General features: G+C 39.3%; 1 pseudogene; it reads right to left on the reverse strand.

Annotated features, from left to right (window-relative positions):
• Nucleotides 1-3779: 3779 nt before the first annotated feature.
• On the reverse strand, nucleotides 3780-4529 carry LOC149155933 (spermidine synthase 2 pseudogene; annotated as a pseudogene).
• Nucleotides 4530-18780: the final 14251 nt, after the last annotated feature.

Here is an 18780-nt window from a genome sequence, read left to right on the forward strand (position 1 = left end):
CTTCTCACTCAGTAATTATTAGCATTTGAATAAATATATGAAGCACCAAGATGAAATTGCTCATCATTGAATTTCTTGTGAAAACCTACAGAACTTCCAGAAATCAGTCTTTTGGTAATCACATGTACAGCTGCTCCTCTTGTTACCGAGTTTGAAGCTACATATTAAAATGCCAAATGCCATGTGACTAGGCCAATTTCACAAGAACAACAAATATACTTGCAGCACTCTTTGCATCGTGGAATAGGCACCAAAGCCAATGTCAATCGTCCATCAAGATCAAAGTCTTCATGAAAAGATGATGTGTGAATATAAATCTATAGGCATTTGTAAGGTCTGAATCCTATAGTCTAGAAAGTTGCACCAAACGCTTCTGATGGGTTGGGTTCAAACTCAAACCACCAGATTTATCCCTGTCAGATTTTAATTGCACATCTATATCTTTGATGGTAGTTGACCTTTCTTTAGTTTCTTTACTCTTACTAGTACCTGAATTGAGCTGAGAACATATTAGTGATAAATATTGCAACCATGGAACCAAAATGGGCTTCCTTACAGCATCATCCGAACCTGTATATCGACCCAAAAAATAAGATGCAAAAGAAGCCCTTGCAAATTTTTGGTAGGCTCTGTTTCTCCCTCAACTTCAGCATCATGGCCAATATTAGATGTGGAATTGGCATTATATAGACCGTGACTCTTTTGCACTAAGCTACTTATGCAAAAAACTATAGCTGGACTTCCTGCAGGAAGGTACCGTACCAAGGCCTGCACTCCCGAACTTAGGCCTTCAAAAGGAGTCAGGCGTGGATATGCCTCTAAAGCTCTTTGAATATAATATACAACAAGTTGCTCCTTCAATGATATTGTATCATCTTTCTTATTATGCGAGGAATCCATGCTCGAATTGTTGATTGAAATAAATGTGACAAATACTGCATGTGATCCACGCGCTATATTTTGGTCTCATCTTTATACCAACAGTATTCCAAACAGCATAACATTGAAGGATCTTAAAATACCACATTTCTAGGCCCTGAAATATGAACCAACACTCTTCAATTGTCTCCTAAGTGGAAGTAGAGCTGCAAAACCATGCTAGGCATTGCTCTTTTTCATTATTGCCTGCTTCTGCTTTTGTTTTCTTTTCAGGGGACCAATTCTGGTGTGAACCTCTTCTTATGATTGCCTTGGATATTTGTTCTTTTTACACCAGGTGTCAGATATGGAAGCATTTTGTCCCCAAAAGATAATTGACACGCTTTCTTTTCCTATATTTCCAGGTGACCTGTCTGCGGATTTCATGTTCTCAACAAACTGCTCCATTCCACCAATGTCGCTAGAAAACCCTTTTGCATCTATGAGAGTCTTGTATGTGAATATATTAGGTTTTACGTCTTCATCTTCCTAAAAATCTCTTCAGCTTTCTGAGCATTATCTGAAGATGAGTAGTTTGTTGATTTAAGGCCTAAAAATTCTCTTTCTGGAATGCCACTTGGCACATTCCTGCACAACCGCCCTCAAATTTCTGGAGATGTGTTTGCCACTTTATAGAAGGGGAAAGGTCTCCAATATTTTAATGCAAAAATTTGGGTCAAATCCGCCACATATGTTCTTTGGATCGAATGCCAAAGTATGCAATGACTGCCACCTAAGACATAACGCCACTTTCATTAAATTTTGGATTATGAATACGCAGATGGATCGTTTTACATTCCTCAGTCAGAAATTACATCAATGTCATTTGCTAGTATGATGACATCTTGCATTTTAAGCCCCATCTCTCATAACTTCGATGCTTTTCATCTGTAGTTGCAATTTCGTTCAGGGAGCTAGTCAAATCGCCACCATTGGTAGTACCTGCTTCTCTTGCAACTCTAATTGAACAGATAGAGAATCACGATCATATTTTGGAAGCATACTCTCAGACTCTTCTTTTTTTATTTGCAATATTTTTGTTTTTACACATTGTTCTGTATCACCAACGGCACTGGCAGAAACATTTTGGAATATTGAAGAGACACTTTTACCTTGAGTCTCTGATTGAGCTCAACTATACTAGCAAAATCAGTCGTGCTTTGGTTATTTTCCAAATGAATATCAAATGTAGGGTTTCCTAGGGAAGGAAAATGTGCAGCATCTCTTTCACTGCCAAAAATTTGCTTCACAGAGTGAAAGTGGCAATAATTTTCTCTGAGATTGTCATTTGATCTTTCTGTATCGACCAAATCGGGCAATATTTCAATGTCTTCATTCTGAAATGAAGGTTTACATGATGGCGTAGACTAGATGAAATCATTTCCTTCACAAATAAGGATATGTTGTGCAGATTGAAGGTGGAAATCACTTTTCCTGCATATCTCATTGAAACCATCAATCTCAGTTCTCAGACTAAAAATGTCAAATGTATCGTTCTCATATGCTAGGCTGAATGTTGGAGTGGATGACATTTCATCATTGTCTTCACTAATATAAATTGACTGTGCAGATTTGAACAGGCCATCCTTTTTCTTTGGTTTCTCCTTAGAAATTTTCACTCTAACCAAATCAGACATGCCTTCCAGTGTATTCCTCCATTCAGAGTTAGGCAAAGGCATATCACATCCAAGACATCTCACAGATTTCATCTTGCCCTCATGGATACAACTTTGATCTTTAGCCTCAGGCTGATGAATGCATCTGCACTGCCTCAATGACGTCAAGGATGTGGGTGTTACTGGATCCTTTTCATTTCTTGCAGCACTTCCGATCTGAGCAAAGTTATTATGATAGCACCCACACTACCTCCACCGCTTACAACCACAAAATCGCCAAACCACCAGTTAACCACTGCTGTGTCGCATGAAATTATATTCAAATCGCCTCAACTGAATTTGTAGTACAGGATAAAAACCAAGTAAAAGAACACCTTTTCTTGCCTCCTGAAGTCCATACTGCTCTGCATGATATTTGTCATCACCATCAAGTTGTTCAAGCTTCAACAGACTTATCAAATGAAGCATAGACATCTCAGCAGCCTTTAACATCAAGCAGTAGATCATAGAATGATTCCTTCTGGCTCTTGGAGAAGAATTGAGCCACAACAAATTGAAATTTTTGATGAATCGATGATAAAATTCGGCCTTGGGGCTCTGTGCGGCGTGCGCACTCCCAGTGCGCCGCGCTTGGTGAGTGTGCCACGTCAGTGCAAAAAATGCACTGTGGAGGAGCGCCCAACGCACCGCGTGGCCTATGTGCACCATGCCTTCTTCCAGTGCGCTGCGCTGAGCAAATTTCATCCATCTTCACCCAATTTCACTCTTACGCACTAAACTCGCTTTGAATTGTTTCCTCTTTGCTTTCTTGGCCTGCAAATGAATGGAAAATCTCTCATATAGCCATGGATTTTGATTTTTCTCTTCTCAAATCCATTTTTGTAATGTTTCCTCGGACCTTTTTGAATTTGAATGATGAACCTTTGTATCAAATTCTGCAGGGAATATTATAGTAAAAGATTTCTTCTCCCCTTTTTTGGAAAACTCAAGTTCTGTGGGTTTCATCGACACCAAAACTCCAGGAGGACCCGTCACCTCCACTTTATAAGTCACATGTCCCTCTACCTGTGCACCGCGTGCATCCTATGCGCCGCGTGCTCCTTGTATGCGCCGCGCGCACTGTCAACACACTGTCGGCCTCTCCAACACTGAAATTCACTCTTCAACCTCCAAATTCGGCTTTCTCCTTTGGATTTTTGTGAATGTTTGACATGCAGATAGGTTGTCAAAAACAATGGATTTGCTTTACAATTTAATATAGCACTGCTCTTTAATGGGATTAACAGGATTTTTGAAATCTACTGGTGGTCCTTCACTTGAGCAAATCACAAAACCAATTGTGCCACTTGGATATGTTGGAACTGATGTCCATGTATAGTGAACAGAGCCCTTGAAAGTCTGCCTGCACGTTGTGACAATATCTTGAATAACATGCATATGTAACCACAAGCTTTCTGCCTGACTTATAACTACGCCTCCAGGCCTCAATGCTCTGGACACTGTTTCATAAAATGGTTTTCCAAATAGTTCCTCTGCAGGACCTACTGGATCAGTAGAGTCTACAATAATTGCATCATAAATTCCAGCCAGACATTCCCTCAAAAAGGCAGTTCCATCACCGATATGAAGCCTTACACGAGGATCATCATAGCCTACAGCAACGTTTGGGAAAAATTGTTTGGATACATTTATAACCATTTCATCAATTTCACATATATCAATTTGTTCCACCGAACTGTGTCGACATATTTCTCGAAGAACTCCCCCATCACCTCCTCCAACAACCAATACCTTTCTGGGAGATGAAATAGAACAAAGTGGAAGATGAGCTATCATCTCATGGTAGGCGCATTCATCTTTCTCTGTCAACTGAATCACCTTATCCAGAACAAGCACTTTCCCATATGTTACTGACTGAAATACCATCACATCTTGATATTCTGACTTGCCTTCAAACAATATATTTTCCACCGCAAATTCCTTCGAGTCTTTCATTTTCTTCTCTGACCTTCTTTAGCTAAAATGATGGTTCTTCTATTTGTGCTTTTGCAGGGATAGGAGCAGCTATAGCTACTGCCATTGAAGAGCTGTACAACTTCGAAACATTTTGACAAATTACATATTTACTACAAAAACACATTTGATGATTTCTTCTTCAAAATAGGGTTTTGAAGAAGAATCAATCTCGCATTATTGACGATGACATTCCTGAAATAAAAACTTACTGAACCTCCCTCTGGCCTGCAAGCATTATTTCACACTTCTGGAGACAAAACCCTGGACTCAAGAATTAAAATAACTCTTTTTGACCAAAATGGCATTTGATGACGGAAAATGACGAGAATTGAACCTTGGTGAATTTAGCTCTGACAAAGGACTGACAAGACTGAGTCTAACAGTTTCTTTGTCATTTTTAGCAAGAGTCTCGTCACAAAGCTCAAAACAAAGTTTGCATTCATGGTATGAAGAGAAGAGAAGTAATCCATTGGATGAGCTAAGTCCTAATGTGCATGAACTTCAAGATCCTTATATAGTGTTTTTCGAGGCAGATAGAGAATCCATAGTATTCAACAGATCTGTTCACAAGGTTTCATGGGAGTTGCCTTTCAGTAGTTCTCTCTTGTTGTTCATACACAAGCACTTGTGGAGAATTCAAACAGCAGCAGGAATACTTACTTGGTTGCATTGGTTGTTTCATTTCACTTGATCAGGTGATGAATGAAACTACTAGAGTAGGTTATGATGAATAAGCTCTACTTTGAGCATCATTTCCAGTTTGTCGATTGTGTTTAAGTGTTAAGTCAGTTTTGAGTCACGCTCAGTCCTAAAATTGAGTCTTTAAGTCAAGAGTTCAGTTTTGTTTTGTCGAATTTATTGACTCCATAGCCCAATGGATGAAGGCACTGCCTACTTTCTTAGATATTTATAGTTCTTAGCAACTCCAAGGAGCTACCATCCCCATTGGAGCCAATGTTAGAGTCGGTATCTTCATCCCTCCGTCAGAGATCAAATCCTCTTGTTGCATTGCATATTAGGTGCCCTGTTCAGTCAGTTTTGTTCCATTAGGCGCATGGATCATCTGATGGTAGTGGATTTCCTATAGTTTCCCTCATGTTCTACCTGCTGGTTCATGTTTGTTCATTTCAAAGCATATACAGTCGTCTTTTGTCTTAAAGATTGCAAAGGTTTTGCTTTAGGGTTTCATTGTCATTTAGGTCTAGGATTTCATTAGGGTTTCATCAAAAAAATGTTTCAAAGTGTCTAATAACAACTAACAGGCCATGAGGAGATCCCAACATCAATAAATTTCATCATCAAGTGCTCAGAGATATGTCTTTCCTCAAAACTTTGCTTTGAGGAAAAATAGAGTATTTTTGCTTTTATGGTATAAATTTATGTAATTTTATTTTCTCCATATTTAAATCACTCCATCTGTAACCTTGGCTTCTTTCCCTAGCCCTAGTAGTTCCAACATCTGCAAAACAAGCAAAGCTTAAGTCATTTAGTTCATCATAAAGCTCAAATGAAGTGAAAAAGTCCAAAAATAGAGTTTAAAAAATGAAGTCATTTTCAAAACATTATGAAAGTGGGTTTTGCAAAATTAAAATTTAAAAGCTCCATGTATAAATCATGTCTCCGAATGTTTAAAGCCCATTTGCACTACAACATCAAAGAGAAAGCAAAGAAAAATCGTTTTGGGGTTGAGAAAGGCAAAATTGGTGAAAATAGCTCCAAGTCATTAGACGCGGCGCACTAGGCAGGTGGTGCGACACATATAACTGGCGCGACACACTGGGCCTCAAACTCCAGTTCAATTTTGCACAGGCACGGTGCATACACTGAGCGTGGCGCATTGGGTTGGATGCGTGGCGCACACAGCCAACAAGCCCAAAACTTCAAACATTTTCTCCAAAATCGCCCAAAATGCATGGATTGTCATTGGTACAAGTAGGTTGAACCTCTATCACTCTTTTTCATCCAAGATTAATGCTTGCTTCATGGTGGTTGATGTATGGTGATTGTTTAAAGAAATCAAACCCTATCTCTTCAATATTTGCAAAGCAAATTGCTGCCTAGGGTTTCAAACTGTTGTTTTGCTGCCAAGTCCATCCTTTATTCCCTCACCACTCCCTTACTCCATTTCTCCCTTGATTTCCTTATTCCCCAAATTAACTAATCCCCTATCCCCATTCCCATTTCCCAAAGTCTGACACTCAAACTCCCAAACCCTAGTCCTATACTAAAAACTCCCAAACTACTCCCTAATTCCCTATTCCGTTAACTAAACCCTACCACAACATTCCCTAAATCCCTCACTATTTTCTCCCTCCAAAATCCCTCATATCACTGTTTCCCTTGGTGGAAAAAGTCAAAACACATCACAAATCACCTTTTTCTCATCAAGACAGCTCTAAGACAGTCCATCCACTAGCAGACATGGCATCTGATCCCTCATATGATTATGAAGAGGAGACACATAGTGATTCACCTACATAGGTACATCCACCCAGGCAGCCTCATAGAGGAGGCAAACATATTCAAGAGGAACCAACCACTCTTGCTTAATTACAGGCCTACCCTCTTGCCATCTCTTGTTTCCAACACCAGTCCTGCTATGAATTTTGTGAGAAGGTTGCTAGCATTCAGTTTCATCATGAGTTGGCTCATTTGTTTGTGCTACATTTACATGATGGTCAAGCCACTCTAGCTTGTGTCACATTCACACTAACACCAGAATCCATTTCGCTAGAAACCAGTATTCAAGATCAACAAGTGATCATGGAGTTGCAAAAACTTAAAGAAAATTGCCAAGCTGGCCAAAGGAGGAGGGTGGAGTTCACTTCACTTGAACAAGAGATCAGTGCCAATTGGGAGTCATGGTTTGAAAGATCCAACATCCACATAGAGAGATTGTTGGAGAAGGCCAACAAGGACCAAACTTGTTGAGACATGTGGCTTTTCATTACATGGCAAGGAACAAAGTTTGCAAGGCGAGAATCAAGAGCTTAAAGGCAAGATTGAAGAGGGCATCAAAGAGGTGAAAGGAGCATGAAGGACTTTAGATATTGGCTGAGGCTTCCTTCACCCAACACCATGTTCGATAAAGGAGACTAAGCCCAAATTTCAAAAAATTTGGAACACTTTTTGCATTTTTGAAATTTTTGGCACAAAAAACAGGTTTTTCTACCCTATGCGCCGCGCCACGTGGCGCTCGCTTTTGCTAGGAGCCTAAAAAGCATAAACACTCAACATTTTTGTATTTGGCATAAAATCATGTGTTTTCCTACCAATGGCCAATAAGTTTGGACAGGTTTTGAGCCCTCAGAAAGGTCTAAAACATTCAAAAAATGACCTCACTGCCCCTATTTTGACACACAGGAGGTAGTGTTGGCAGAACTAAATTTTGGAGTGATAAATGGAGGCAAAATTGAAAACTTCCACTTGTGTTGGAAAGTAGCTAGGTAGACCTTTCCAACAAGCACAACTAGAGTTCATTTGGACATCGGTAAGGCCTCCAAAAGTGGGTCCAAACAGGTGCTATGCATAGAGAATCAGGCACAGCGCATAGAGGAAAAATTGCCAGTTTGACCAAGTTTTGCTCTATTTTTGACCCAGCTTTGGCTAGTTTGGTTTTTTCACTTTCCTAATGGAAAATTTGTGATGTAATTTGATGTACATTTATGGATCATGATGTAAATATTTTGAATTTTCACTTGTAGAGGTATATTCATCAGTTTAAAAGTTGTTTGAAACTGAATGAATTAGTTCCCTTGTTTCTAGAGGCATGCTATTCTGTTGCCTAATTTCTAGTTCTCAGTTTAGAGTTAGTTGAAACATCTCCTAAACATGTGTGCTCGACCCCTAGAGGCAAGGATGAGATATGTTTTTCTATATTATGTTGTTTTTCAGTCAATAACATGGTTGGACTTTCGAGAAAGCCTTGAGCTTCATTGTACACTCATATCAGCATTTTGGCTAAGGAATTGAGACCAGGGTTTGCAACACTCTTTTGAATCCATGTGGTAATTTGTCTTGGTACATTGCTTTCTTTTTTAATTGTGAGTTTTCTTATGTGTTATCTATGCCATTCTCTCTCTTGTTTCTTCTTAACTAAAAAAACAAGAGTGTAAGTAGAATCCATTGAAATTGCAGTGCTCTACTTAAGGTTTTCTTTAGTTTCTTGATGTTTTTCAGCTATTTGGAGAGGATCCATGACTTTTCTTGCCCTCTTCAACTCCTCACCTGTCTAATCCCTCCATCTCATTCAATTTGAAGTGCCAAAAACATTTTCTTACCTTGCCCCATTGAGATCTCTGCAAGACTGAGCCTCAATCCCCGCACCCAAAATATGATTTTCCATCTGAGCCAACAAAACATCATTTTATTCCATCAAAATTTTTCACACATATACCTAGCCTAAGATCAGTATTTCTATCAGTCATCTCAAGCCCTCATCGATTATAATTTGTTGCGATGGACCCAGAGAGAGCCCTCTCTAGACCTGGTAGGGCTAGCTACTAGGTTAAGCATGGTTTGATGTTGGCCCTGGATCCTACCTTCCTCAGCCTAAGGTAAATCTAGGCACTAACAAGTTGAGTTACTAGTCCTAGTAGTCAAGTTGGAACAAATTCTCTCGAGCCCGAGAAGGGTGGGGTAGATACATATCAGATGATGGTTTGGTGATGTCTCACTGTGAGGTGGAATCATTATTTGATGGGTTGTGTTGGATGGCTTCTGGAAGCCCTATGTGGGTTTTTATTGATGCGTTCTATGAGATCCCACATTCATTCTTACAATATGGCATGAGGGTGAATAGATGAAGAGAGATTTGGCTAAGACATTTTATGGTTGGTTGGAATGTGGAAATCCCATCCTTGGTTTGGATTTTGCATCATTAATGAAAGGTTATTTCTCCTTGCATCTCTATGAGCATTATTATGGATTATATGTGGTTTATATGGCTATGATTTCTTTAGTATTTATGTCCCTATTAAGTTGGTTATTTATATGTTTTATGGCAGTAGCCATGAGTGGTTCTCATAATTCTTTTACTTGTTATTGAATGATCAATGTATCTATGAACTAATGCATGAAATGGAAGCTAATGTGATAAGGAGACAATGGTTCATAGTGATTCTCAGATAAGTATGAGATCCCTACACATAATTTTGTTGTTTACACATGTAGGTTACATGTCGATGATATGGTTGATTAAATGCTTGTCATGGCTAGCAGGGATCTGGTTAAGGTCTTGTTGAGCTTATTTATTTTTCTTCATTGTTTCCCTATACTTTTCTTTATTTCAATTTATTATTCCATTATGAGAAGTGGCTTAAATATCAGGGTCAGTGGCATAGAACTAGCAAGTTTGGTCCACATTCACTGGCATGTAGGCCTACAAGAGTGACTTTGGGTCTCTAGTCACTCCCTTGCCCATAGCATGAGAGTGACTATGGCCTAAGAGGTCCAGAACAACATTGGGACCAAGGGACAGGTTGTTTGAGTGGATGACTTGTCCCTTTAGGGTTCTGTTGAAGGTGTTATATGAATGTATGTGATGTTCTAACCATTCCATTTCCTGAAGGTTACCTAGGAGGTTGTATCATATCATGGTATCCTCTCATCGCATGTTTATCCCGACTAGTCGATTGCTTGGGTAGATGTGGGAGGAGGGTGTTACATAGTAGTATCAAAGCGTGGTTTCTCTCTCCTTGGGTTGTGTGTTGATCATGCTTTTATGCTAGTTGCATGTGTGTCCCTTATTCATATAGTCCATGTTCTTGTTGCATTTGCATGGTGTTGATCATGGTTGTAGTGATGGCACCATGTGAAGGTGGAAGGCTTTGTCCTGGAGTATGTCTTCATGTGTGTATGGTTGATTATGCATTGTTATGCACGTTAGTGATCACATATTATCAAGTGCGCGTGAGGTGTTTGTGGTTGTTGTTCATGAGATCATGGTTTTTTGTATTTGATATGGTCATGGATTGATGACTTGACTCTAGATAAAATGGTTTGTATACGGTTGGCACTCATGTTTCATATGTCTATATGTAGTTGTTATGCATGTATAGCCTTGGCTATAGTTATGCATGAATAGTAGGGAAAACATGCCATGTGATTTCATTATATGAAATTTAGATCATCATGCTGATATTTGTTGTTATGATGCTAATTTGTTGGCTGAGATAGAACAAGAGATACAAATCATCCTAATGAGGTTGCAATATTGGACCTTGGCGTAAGAACAGATCATCATATAGGTATTGAATGTTTGGCATGCAGGTATGTAAGTCAAGGATTGTTATATGCATTAGGTTTATGCACATCTATTTTTATGTTATGGTTACATTCATGATAGATGTTAGTTGACCAGTGTAGTTATATGGACATGTCAGATAGTCAAGGATGTTAGTAAACTATGGTTGTATGATTTTTTTCTTTTTTTTTTTTTTCTTTTTAATGTTAGATAACTTCATTATCATGTTATATGTTGTTGATGAGTATGCTATAGGTTAACTTGTTGTTTTTATATGATATTTAGCTTGACGAATAGGTTTTATGTTGTTTATGAGCATGATATAGAGTTTATGGTTGTTATGTGATATTAACTTGATGATTAGGGTTATTTCATTGAGATCTTGATGTTGTAATTTGGATTGGTCATATGCATGATGTTTATGTTCATTGCATTGAAGTTCTTGATTTTATATGTATTTTGTTAACCTGGTTTGACCTATGGAGATGGTTATGGTTGCGATATTTAGGTATGAGCTGACATATTTGTTATATGGTGTTGTACTAATCTAGATTGACCTTGCATATGTAATTGTTATGTATGAATGAAAATTATTTATGAGTTTATGATGTGAACATGTTAGTTAGTGATTATTACGGATATCATGATCTTATCTATGGTTGAATTGGCACTACAAAAAAAAAGGTCATTGGTGAGGGTCATGCCTGTGACAGACCTTTAAGGTCCATCACCAATGTTGCATATGGTGACAATCCTTAAAAAGAGTTGTTGTAAGTGCATATAGAGATGGTCCTTTAAGGTTTGTCACTAAAGCCATTTTCAGTGACAATTTTGGTGAGGATGATGAGTGCTAGTATTGCATCAAGGATGCTACAACTCTTGGGCTACCAACTTTACTTATCAACCTAGGGTTTGTACAAACTTGGAGGTGACAGTGCTATATGCACAAGTAAAAGTGAAGGTCATGCCTGTTGTAACTGTTCATCTGGTGAGAGACCCAAGGGGTTCCAAGCCAGACTTCTATAGAGTCAAAAGAAGCTTGATTCTTTGATGGAAGAAGAGAAAATCTATTATAAGAGAGCTACTCTCCTGCAGTAATGAAGAAAACAACATGTAGTGCTAGGTCACACCAAATCCTAATTAAGCATCTAAACAACTATGCTAAGAAGAATTGCTAAATCAACACCTACCAAATTCTTCTATCTAAGTTACAGAAGTAAAGAGCATCAAACCATACTAATGTGTAAGCAAGGAAAGTAAACTAAATCTTATTTCACATTTTTGGTTTTTGGGTAAAATCAAGCATGAAACTTAATTGTTCTTGAAGATGTGACGGGTGGATGGAAGGTGGTTGAGGATGTATAGAAGGTCTATGGAGTGTTTAGATGGTGTGGAAGGGTCCTATGAGGCCTTTTGTGAGAGGAAAGGCCTCTGATATAGAAGACCAGGCTGAGAACAAACTCATTGTGTGTAGGGAATTCAAAAAGAATCTCAGAGAGGAAAGTGCTCAGAGGAGTATTGCGATGGTCGGATAGTGTTGGAGTCTGATTGAATAATCAAATAAAAGCTCAAGAGTGGCAGCATTTAAATAATACGTAGAACAAAGTTCAAGAAGGAGTCAAGCGGAAGAGCAATCGAAGATCGAAATCGGTGAGAGGAGGACGTAATGAAGCAGTAGTGCATAGGAACCGTTGGATCAATCTGATCAACGAAAAAGATTAATGGAAGATGAGCTATGGATATCTTATTGTAGGATATTATGTTAATAGATGGATGAATAGGATTAATGGAGGATGAGTGGCAAAGATCTTATCACAGAGATTAAGTCAATAGATGGATGGAACAATCAACGAACAGGATTAACAAAAGATGAGTGGTGGAGATCCTATCGTGGATATTAAGTGAATAGATGAATGGATCACATCAAGTCACGTGCCGATAGAAGGGCGAAAAATTTGCGGAATGATGGAGCGGTCTTCGTAGGTGGTAAGTAGTATCTCACGCACCCTCAAAGTTGTAAGCGAAATTGTTAAATTTTACGCGATTAGCCTAAGTGGGTGACATGTAGCAGGAGAAAACCACTTTTATTGTGCGCTCTCGATCCAATATTGGTCATGCAAGAATTCATGTGAGAATGTGCAATAGCCATTGGATCATGTGGGATTGATCGATGGTGGAGATCGACCAAGCTAGTTGGCAAGCGGGTGATGTGATAGCCATTGGATTAGGAGAGACATATTGACGATGGAGATTTGGAGCACATAAAGTCACCAGATGACATGATAGGAGTTGGATCAAGCGAGACAGATCGATGATGGAGATTTGGAGTGCATAAAGTCAAACATTAAAATGAATACGTCCGCTATGCGACACGCGAAAGGTTGAATCAATCACCCATATTATGCATGAAGAAAGTGCTGAAGGAAATGTGAATATGAGTGAGATTTTATTATAGAAAGACAGTGATGGAAAAAGATGATGATGAAATGAACCAAGTACTGAATCAAGACAACAAATTCCAAAGCTCATGCAGAAACTATAAATATATGTTTTTGGGGTTGTTGAAGGGTCTCTTCCTCAAGTCATGATCCTAGAGGGAGGTGAGGTTGAGACACCTGGGACAACCTTATGGTGATCTTTTTCTCCTTGCTAACCTACTAATTCAAAGAAGGCACAAATGGAATAAAACACAACCAATCTACTCTACACTACTATAATAGAAATGCGGCTACTTAAGCAAATGAACAATTAAACTATGAATCTATGCTAGAATAAATGTACAATAAAGAGGATCCTTGGCTACTAGGGCTGGGACCTAACCCAAGAGCTTCAGCCCTTTGAGTTAACTCAGTGCTGGCTCAAAACAAAACTCATTCTTATTATCAAAACCATGGATTACATCAAAAATTGTCACAAGTCTTGTAGCTTGAAAATAGAGTAGAGTTTTACAATAAAAAATCCCCAATCCTACTGAGGTCGTATGCCTCTCTACTTATACATCTGAAATATCCAAAAATTTCCTTAAAATTAGGGAGGTTCAGCTCCCAAAATTGAGATAAACTAATGATTTGACTTTCATTTGCTCGGCTGCCTTCTAGTCCTCATGATTTGGCCATTTGCACTCTAAGATGATGGAGGAATATTTGAATGGAGGGGTAGTAAATGAGGAGGATTTGACCAAGGTATTTTCCAAAATTCCTTTCTTTTATGCTTTAATCCTGCATTAAGTGCACATTAGACCACAAAGAATAATATCCAACTCTAACTCATCTCGTAAACAAAATATAATCAAAAGTATGCAATAAGTTGTGAGAATAGTTGGTTTGACTAAGATAGGAGGTGAATTAGGGTCCATATAATTACACAATGATGAGGCTCATCATCACCCCCCTACTAAAAGTGTTCCTCATCCTTTGAGCAACCTAGTCAATGTCCATGTCCTTCATGGCTCTAGTAGTCTCTCTGACATCCCATGCCTCTGTTGTGGTCTCTTCTTCTTATTCATAGAAGCCTGCTTTCCTTTCTTCTTCTTCCCACTACCTCTTTTCATCTTCTTCTTTTCGCCCTTCCAGCATCCCTATGAGTAGTGGTGGACTGAGTTTTAGGCCTATCCAATTGACCTTCAACCTTTGCATTGATTGCTTATACATAGATATCCTGTTGAGTGCATCTCTCAACCTTTGAGGGGAGTGATATTCTCTGATCTTCAAGCTGTGTGGTAGTGTGTTCCATCTCCTTAAGCAGGCATGTATACTATCATCTCCTAGCAGCCTAAACATATCCTCAAAATGTGAAATGGATTGCTCTTAGGAATCAAGATATCTAGGTGCCAGATGAGGATCATTTGCAATTATATTATGGGAGCTGATTAGGGCCATGGGATTTGATTGTTCAGCTCTGATGAAAAGAGGTTCATTTTTCTCTCTGGCCAATATTCTTTTTATCTCTACAGCCCTTGACTCCTCATGGTTCATCCATGATACCAAAGCCATTAATTGTACATCTCCTAGCTCGGCATTAGGATCCCAAACATTCATGTCTGTGAGGGCCATGTTGTGCAAGTAAAACTTGGCCATTTTGGCCCTATCCTCTAGTGTACTTTGGTCATAAAGATCAATAAACAGCCCGTAGTCCTAAAATGGCATGGTGCCCCTTTTGCTAGTGTTTTAATCTAAATTGCAACCATTGTTCTTTGAGGTAAAGAGCATAGGATTTAGCTTGCATCCTACACTGGATGGCTTCCAAGGAGTGGTTAGCTATACATGCTAGTTGGTTTTCCCTTTCCTGCAGCTGTCCTCTCAGCCTTGCATTTTCCCTCTCAAGTTGATCTCTCATTTTTGCTTCTCTGTCCCTTAAGCCACTTAGCTATTTGCCCAATTCCTTGAGATTCTATTCCATGTGCCCAATGCCTTCCACCCCTTTTGAATTGGCGATTTGTATCCATCTGTGTGTTCTAGCCCTCTCTTCTCAATTTCGAAAAATAATGGGATGGTAAATTTTTGAGGTATCACCATGCCTCCTTCAATAAACTGATAGTAGGAGTCTAGGTTAGGTTGTGGACTTGGTTCCTTTGTTTCAGGGTCTTCCTCTTTTGTTTCTTGTTGCTCCCCTATTTTTCTTTCCAATTTCTGTGCTTCTTGTACTTTTTGTTGTGGATCCTGTAGGATGGCCTTACCCTTCAAGGAAGTTGATCTAGTACTAGGCCTCCTTACATAGGTGAATGGTGACTTAGGGGAAGGCATTTTTTCTCTTGGTGTAGGGGAATATTCAATGTCAATAGGGATTTTTGTTGATATTTTTGGCTTCCCTTGTTTGATTCTTGTGCTCTTTCTTATTCTGAAATATAGACGGGTTTGCCTCCTTCTTTTCCTTTTTTGCTTGACTGGGGTGCTGAGAGCAGTGAGGGCAGCTGCTACCTCTCTCTCAAGGGCCTCTAGAGACACCCTACATGACTCCTCCTTGTGTTCTTCCCCTTCTGTTTAAATGGCTTCTTCCTCTTTGTCTTTCTTATCTTCTTCCTCTTGTTGTTCTTTCTCATCTCCATCAGCTTCTTCCTTCATTTCCTCCTCTGCTTCAGCATCATCCTCTTTCTATTTTGTTTCAGCATCATCCTCTTTCTCTTCTCCCCCTTCTTCTTCTTCTTCTTCATCATGTTCCTCTGTATTAGTTTCTTCTTCATCCATCTCATCCCCATCTAGCTCTGTATCTTCTTCTTCTTATATTGCCTCGTCCTCACTGACAAAAGGACTAACATCATAGGTGAGGGTTTTGATGTCATCCTTTGCTGGTAAGTCTCTAAAGATTGACCATGTTATAGGGATCCTAAGGTTTTGGAGGGCATCGTCAATGAGGATCCTGATCAACCCATGGTGAGCCAATTGTTGAGAATTCCCTTCCTTTACTTTGTTGCTAGAGTCTATGAGTGATTGCATCAAGAAATAGGGTATGATGAGTCTTTGGTGAACTGGTGTTTCTACCCCAAATCTTAATTCCTCAAGCATGCTAAAATGGTATCCATAAACAACATTGTATCTACCCTCACATGAGATATATTTGATGAGTTGGTAACCTACCTCACTCCACAGGTATGGCAGACCATCCCTCCTTACTCCATTTTTATCCTATGTGGATTCTTCACCTTCTAAAATGGATTTCCTTTTTGCCACCTGACTGTCTACTTTGTCTTCTTTCCTCCATGGAATTTCTAGGGGAAGTGTGGTGACCCTACTGATGAGCTCTAGGGTGATATCTATAGTGAGCCCTCTAACTATGATAGTGGTATGGATTCTGTTGCGTGGAGTGAGGGAATGAGCAAATTCTCGAGCCACCTCATCATCATACCCTGTGAATTTTTTGAAAAACCCCATCCATTGTTGTCTTATAAAGATTTCAAGCACTTGGGGGTGTTGTTGTATCCTCACAGTGTTTGTGGGTTCTCTCCTATTAAACCATCCTGTCATCTTACTTGTGAGGCTTAAGAAGGAAATGAGAGGTCTAACACAAGAATTTTAAATTCAGGAGAAAACAGAGTTTCTTGTGTATGTAATTCACCTCCCACAGTTGTTAAATACTCTGTATTTTAGAGCATTTATATTTCATTTTCTTGTAAATAGGGATGGATTTTTAGATCCTACCTCTTGAGAATGGTGGTAGTGGACAATTCTCGTGATATTCCCTCTTGAACCCCTCTTTGCCTATCCTGTAGACTGCCTCCGTGTATCCTATAGACTTCTCCTATAGATTGTTCCTGTAGGAATTCCTGTGCACGCTCCTATAGAAATTCTCTTGCGGAATGATGGATCCTTGCTTTTGGTGGGTGGCCAGAGTTATGAGAGCAACTTGAGTGAGGGAGTTTTGAGGAGGTGGAATGCATGAATGCATGCAAACGATGTTTTATTTCCCTTTATGGTTTTTTGGGGTAAGGTGGCGTGCTGGAGTAGAGGTACGTTGCCATTTTTGGACCATTGGTCCCACTAGCACCTCATCATTCCCACTCCTCGTAATCGGTAGTTAGCCACTTCTTGTCCTACTCCTCCTCTGTCTTTGAGTTAACTACAGCCACATGTGAGAGGACACCCGGTTTCGAATGTGATGACTGAATGAGGGTGGCCAAGTTAACTAGCCACCTTTTCATTTGTCAACCAACTACCTCGTAACCCTTACAAATTTTGATCAAATGATGCATATGAGTGAGTGAATGGGATACTTACTTGTGGTCTTGATGCCATGCTGCAGTTATCGAATATCGGAGGTGTTGTGTTGTTTATTTTCTGCATGGTCATTCTTCTTCCTCCTCTGCTATCTGTTGATGGTTTCTTAGCTTTTTCAGGTCTCTGTGACTGAAGATCTAATGTTGTTGCTACTGTAGAGCTCCTGGATCATCCTAGTGAAGAACTGTAGCTGATGATTGATATTCTATGGGATAGGCTTCTAGAGGATTTCCCACAGGATGTCCAGTAGCTACTTCTCCCTTAGAATTTCTTAATCATGTTGCTGGTTGGGGCTATGAGGATACTGCAATGAATGGATGGAGGGAGTAGGAGTGTGTGTGGAGCAGGGGAAATTCAGGTAATGCTCTTTCTCTCCTCTATCTTTCCTTCTTCTTCTTTTTTCATAACTGGCAGAAACTGACTTTTTTTCTTTTTCTTTTTTTAATGGTGGGTGCAGGGATGATGATAATGGATGACGTGAGGGGTTAGATCATGTCTAGAATAAATTTTGGGGACCTAACCAACTACCATTCACTCTCAGATTGCTTTCTATAGGTTTTACGGGCCACTTTAATTCCTATAGGATCATCTTGTAGGTTTTTAGGGGATCCTATAGGAATACAGGGGATCCTATAGAAAACATAGTCTTCAACTAAATTGAAGCAATGAAGTGAAAAAATAATGGAATTGATGGGGGAATACATTGTAAGGATTAGAGGAGATGACTATATGTAAGGCAGGGTCCCCTTTGGATATTCTCTTTGCTCCTTGATTGTCTTTCTCACCCACCTATAAATAAAAATTATCTCTTTCTTCTCTCCCTTTTTTTTTTTGAAAAATACCTAGGCTGCCTCAGAGAAGTTTTCACCCTAGATGTTTTCGCTGGTTGCCTCAAGGAAGGTTTTCACCTAGGGATATTCTTATTCTTTTTTCATTTTTTTTTCATCATTGGGCCTCCTCACGAAGTTTTCAACCCAAATATGGGATTCATGTGCCTCATGGAGGTTTTCACCTAAACCCTCCTTTTTTATTTTTTAGTGGCCTGATGAGGGAGGAACTGGAACTTGCACCACCATCATCACTGTCTTATTGATATTGTTAATGAACTCGTGTTTTAATAAAGGCCTCTTGTACATTTTCAATCAGTGCTCATTAACAAGCAATGGAATCGCTTCTTCATCTATAGTTTTGATTTACACTAAACCATTATCATGGCATCTTTCCACCACATAATATCCGAGCCATCTTGTCCTTAGCTTTACCTTGAAGTCTTTAT

The sequence above is a fragment of the Pinus tabuliformis genome, chromosome 9 (assembly GCF_031772625.1).
Source record: "Pinus tabuliformis cultivar Carrire ecotype Pingquan chromosome 9, CPIR1, whole genome shotgun sequence".
Classification (NCBI taxonomy): Eukaryota; Viridiplantae; Streptophyta; class Pinopsida; order Pinales; family Pinaceae; genus Pinus; species Pinus tabuliformis.